Genomic DNA, 6224 nt, shown 5'->3' with positions numbered 1-6224 from the left:
CAGACATGGAAAGGACAATACTCAACTTCATATGGAAAAACAAAAAACAAAAAAACAACAACAACAAAAAGGATAGCTAAAAGAATCCTGTACAACGAAGCCACCTCTGGGGGCATAACCATCCCTGACATCAAGCTCTACTATAGAACTATAGTAATAAAAACATCTTGATATTGGCATAAAAACTGACATGTGGCCCAATGGAACCGAATTGAAGACCCTGACAGTAACCCACACATGTATGAACACCTGATTTTTGACAAAGAAGCCAAAACTGCACAATGGAAAAAAGAAAACAACTTTAACAAATGGTGCTGGCATAACTGGAAGTCAACATGTAGAAGACTGCAAATAGATCCATATCTATCCCATTACACAAAATTCAAGTTCAAGTGCATCAAAGACCTCAATATAAAACCAGTTACACTGAACATGATAGAAGAGAAAGTGGGAAATAATCTTGAACGCATTGGCACAGGAGACAACTTCCTAAATATAACTCCAGTAGCACAGACACTGAGAACAACAATTAATAAATGGGATCTCCAGAAACTGAGAAGCTTCTTTAAGGCAAAAGACAGTAAATAAGCCAAAATGACAGCCTACAGAATGGGAAAAGATTTTTGCCAACCCCACATCTGGCAGGGGGTTGATCTACAAAATTTATAAAGAACTCAGGAAAGTAGACATCAAAGTTAGGGACAGTCCAATTTAAAAATGGGCCACAGATCCTTTGGATATGGAAGATGGTTGTTTGGCTCAAACTGTTTCGGGGGCACCCAGGCAGGGGGATCGGGATCTGTCCCTGGTCTATGGGCAGGCTTCTGGGAATTTGGTGCCTGTGGTGTGTTGCCTTGCACAGCCTTGGTGCAGTGGGAGGGAGCTTGGACCTGCCTAGGCTCAGTGTGCTGGGCTCTGCTGACTCCCCATGGGAGACCTCGATTTGGGGGATGTGGGAATGCAGGGTGGCTTGGGAAGGAGGGCTGGGGAGTGGGAGGAAGAAGAAGGGGGGATCTGTGAATGGTGTATGGAGTGAGTAGAAAATTTCTTAATAAAGAAAAATGAAAAAAAGGGGGGGCATAGAGCTAAACAGAGTATTCTCAAAGGAAGAATTTCAAATTACGGAAAGACATTTAAGGAATTGCTCAGCAACCTTAATCATCAGGGAGATGCAAATCAAAAGGACTCTGAGATATCATCTTACACCTGTCAGAATGGCTAAGATCAAAAGCACTGCAGACAGCTTATGTTGGAGAGGATATGGAGCAAGGGGTGAGTATAAACTGGTACAGCCACTTTGGAAATCAGTATGGCAGTTTCTCAGAAAATTGGGGACCAATATACCTGGAGACACAGTTAAACCACTCTTGGGCATACAACCAAAGAATGCTCAATCATACTACAAGGACACATGCTCAATTATTTTCAATATTTAATAGAGAAAATTCAGATCACCAGGCTAGAAAAATTATGCTTTGTATATTGTGTTATCTCAGGTGCTGTAATTGGCACAAAATAATTGCTTCAGTCATATTTGTTGGAACAATGTATAAATGTATAGAACATTTATAGAAACAAATAATGGAAAAATTTAGTATTGTCATATCTAGGTTAAACTAAAACAAAGTAAAGTGAATCTGTAGTAGACTTTGGGTCATTCACTTATTTGAAGAACCTTCAAAATAATTCCAGAACATCTTATTATATTAATTAGCTGCATATTTTAAAAATATTGCAAAAAATTTAAAATATTGATTCTACAATGAACTTGAAAAATTTACCTTGGGTAAAATGATCGTTCTTTTATTACTAGAGTCTAATAAAATGGTTTAGGAAACCCTATTCATTCTTGAGGATAAACACTAGTCTAGTGTTCAAGGAATTTCTTTTCTGTTTGCTCTTTACTTTGTATTTTAATAACGTATTTTGTGGTAGCAAAAAACATAAAATGTTTCTATTTACTGTAATTAATTATAGTGAATACTTCAACCTTTTTATGAACACTTTGTATCAGGTTCATTTAAACCACCCTGCCTATGTTGGGTGGATAAAAGCTACACTTTCTGTATTCAGTCTTATTATCATATTGTAACATAGGCCAATGCTGTCATATGCATCCTGAAAAGTTTTGGAAATAGGGGATGTGGAAGCCATCTTCCTGCTATTCTTGTAATGAATGAATATGAATAAGACCAAGCAATGATTGCTATTTTATTTACTTATGCCTGTGGTTCTATAGCTGCAAATTAGCAGATGAAATATTCTCATGTATATCTCTAAACTCCAGTTCAATATTGGTTTATTGAAAACCAACAGTAATTGATATAAATATGAATCTTTCTAGTATTGCATTCTCTAATGGCAGCTTTAGCCTTAATTTGTTGTCTTAATGATAGTTTGTTGGGAAATCATGTCAGTCCCCAGAACACTTTAAATTTTACAAAATCAGTCCTTTATGATAATGAAAACTTTATAGTTAACATATCAACTTATGAAAATTTCCTGCTTATGACATTTTGTGTTAAAGTGTTTCTGAAGGATTATCTAACTGAAAATTCTATGCATCTCTCAAACCCTTTTGAGTGTGTTGAAAACTAATGAAGTTATTCATGTTGCTATCAGGCTGCATTTCTATGGGCTTCTTTATTTGTTGTTCTCAAGCAACCACAGCTAACATCAGAAATTATAATTACTAAATAATATTACAAGGAACACTAATCCTATATTAAATTAGTATAATTTCATTTTTGTCAGCATTTAGGAGCAGGGGAAAGAAAAATATGTGGTTGCATATGCTAATTAACTTACCATAGTCATTTTAATATGCATATATAATAGTTTGAATTTGAAAATGTCCTCAGAAGTTTCATAATATTAAATACTAGCTGTGGTCACTGAGCTTTTGAAAGGCTATTGGATCCTGATTAATTCACAGATGAATTCATATGCTTAATAGCTCTGAGAATGTGAGGCCCCACTGATAGAAGTAGGTCATTAGGTCATGCCTTTAAGGACTATATCTCTCTTCAGATCTTTTCCTTATTCTCTATCACCACTTTATGTAAGTTACTGTTCTCACCCACACACTCCATAGCATGATATCCAGCACCACAGTGCCCAAACTCAGAAGTAGGAGATTCATTGACAATGAATTGAAACCTCTTGAACTATGGAACTAATAATTGTTCACCCTTAGAAAAATTTTCCCACAGGTTTTAGCTACACTGATGAAAACCTAATCAACTTAATCCCCACAATTCAAGGAAATATGCTATTCGTGATAAAGATACACAATTTGTATCTCTCAATTAAATGGAAACAAAACCTAATTAAACAGAATGAAATATACTTTACAGAAATAGTCTTACATAGTGCTAGATGTTGGGATGCAATCAAGGACAATTGAAATTTCAGCACTGGAGAAGTATTGGAAAATATTTAATTAAAGACACAAAAATGTTTTAAAACTATAGAATAGATGGTAAGGAGTAGCAATATAAAAGAAAGTTAGAAATACATCAATGAGGGAACATATTTCATTTAATGATTATGAAGTAAATACATTCACTCATGGCAGCAATATATCTGGGAATAAAATCATTCTTGGAGGAAATATACTGCTTGAGCATTCCAACTTCCATTTGTAATTGCTGGAATCTAACCCAAACTAACACAAAAATAACGTGAGTTAAAATCATTTGGCATTGTACATTGATAACATGAGATAAGCTTACATGTTCAATTCAGAATTATGATATCATGTTATTTTATAAATACAGATCAGCAAAGTTAGAATGAATGCTGATGATGAGCTAAGCAATTAGGAAAATGAGATGTGTTTAGTCCTGACTTGGAATGGAGATAAAAATCAGGGAAGCTATGCTGGTGGGCTATGTCTATGCATAGAGATCTGGTGCTGAGGGTAGGGCAGGAAACAGAGGTGAGTTAAATTTTAATGAGCAATATTGTGGTGGTTTGAACAAGAATGGCCCCATAGGCTCATATTTTTAACTGTTTGGTTCCCAGTTGGACTCTTTGGAAAAGGGTTGAAAAGTATGGAGGAGGCATATCACTGGGGATGGGCTTTGAGTTTTCAAAAGCCCATGCCAGGCTCAGTTTCCCCCTCTGCTTCCAACTTTCAGATTAAAATGTAAGCTCTCAGTTACTGCTCTTGTGCCATGCTTTCCTGCCAGTTGCTATGCTTCTCACCATGATGAGCAGGGACTCATCTTCTCATCTGAAAGAAAGTGCCCATTTAAATTCTTTCCTTTTTAAGTTGCCTTGGGCATAGTGTCTCTTCACAGAAACAGGAAAGTAGCTAAAAAATAAGTAATCATCAGCTGTGGTCATATTATTATACTTTCAGACCTAAAAGTGTTTAGGGAAAAACAATAAAAGTAGTTGTTGATGCTGCCATGGGGTACTTCATGCCTTAGACAACAACTTTCTGCAAAGGACTCCAATCACTGATAAAACAATGACAAAAATTGACAAATAGGATTATGTAAAATCTAAGTTTTCTAATGAACAGTAAAGATAATGGGAGAAAAGCCTTGCTAGTTACATTTCAGACACCGTATTGATATCTATAATGTATAGAAAATTGAAAATAAATAAATAAACCAATGAATGAATAAATAAATAAATACAAAGAAATAAAATACAGAATCCATATGGGAGAAAATGAATGGGCAGGCAATTCTCAAAAGATTAAGTACAAATGGCTGATAATCCATGAAAGCATTTAATATCATTAGCTATATTATATAACTTTCTCATTGTTGTGGTCAATAAAAGAAACAGTTTAAAGTAAGAGGTGTTAATTCTGGCTTATATTTGACAAGGCCATTTCTGCATGGCTGGGAAGATGGGCAACTACTGGGATAAGCATCAGGAGCAAGAGACCTGCTGGTCACAAACATTCTTAGTTGACAGGCAGTAAACAGGAAGCAATGCTGGGGTTTACCCCTCAAGTAATTCTCTCCTCTACTCATCTACTTGTCCCACAAGTCTCCAACACTTACAGTATCACAACCTTCTCAAACAGTGCCACCGAAGTGTTCAAACACATCATCCTAAGGGAAATATCTCATGTTCAAATCACACTAGCCATCAGGTAAATGGAAATTTAACATGGATCAAAATTCCTTCTTACCCCAGTTGGAATGACAGTCATTAAGCAAACAAATGGCAAATACTCCTGAGGATGAAGGAAAAAGTGGACAATGGTGGAGGAAATGAACTTAAATGAACTCATCTAGTATATAAATTAGCATGGATATTCCTCAAAAACTAAAAATATAATATTTCTGTCCTAAGTGTTAGTCTGAAAGATTCTAAATCTATAGAGATACTTCTACAAAGCCAACATTTATTACAGCATTCTTCACAATACAAAGTTATTGGATCAAACTAGCTGTCTATCAAGAGAATGTGATGAATACACTGAAGTTATATTCAGCCACAAAGAACAAAGCTATGTCATCTACTGGAAATAAAAAAAACCCTGAAGATTATCATATTAACACAAATGAAGTAATGTATAGAAAGACAATATTGTATGTTTTCTCTGGTGTATGAATTTTACATAGACATATAAGTCATGGATATATATATATATATATATATATATATATATATATATATATGTCAGGAAGTTTGAAGTGAAAGAGTCTAGATGTATGGAAGGGAACAATGGGAGGAGAAGCTAGAAAAATGGAGAGAATGGGAGGTAATATAAGAAACTTGGCCAAAATACATGCACTTATATGAAAATGCCCTTATACAGCACAGTAATTGTATATACACATAGTGATATATGCCAATTAAATTGTAGAATCAATGCAAATAACTTTATAGAACAGAGAGCTACCATTTATACTATTATTTCTTTCTCACTTTGTATTTATGTTTCATAAGTGAAAATGGCCACATCTTTAGCCCTTGTATACCCAGAAATTCAATATTTCACTGGTGAAGCATTGTCTTTATCTGGCCCCAGGGAAGTTCCCACCCTTGAGAATACACGTTATTACAGTTGGTGCATGAAAATACATTAAATCTGAATTAGTGTCTTCATCAGTGTAGAACCAGCCTCAAGGGATGAATCTGGGATGAGGCAAGTCTGCCTCAAGCAAGCACCCTGTGTTCTTACAGCCCTCGATGGTACCCAGAGAAGAACAGATATTTATATTTCTCTGAAGAAGCTGAATGAAATATTCTGC

The sequence above is a fragment of the Peromyscus maniculatus genome, chromosome 4 (genome assembly GCF_049852395.1).
Source record: "Peromyscus maniculatus bairdii isolate BWxNUB_F1_BW_parent chromosome 4, HU_Pman_BW_mat_3.1, whole genome shotgun sequence".
Classification (NCBI taxonomy): Eukaryota; Metazoa; Chordata; class Mammalia; order Rodentia; family Cricetidae; genus Peromyscus; species Peromyscus maniculatus.
The sequence above is the reverse complement of the archived record's forward strand: the minus strand, read 5'-3'. Positions refer to the sequence as shown.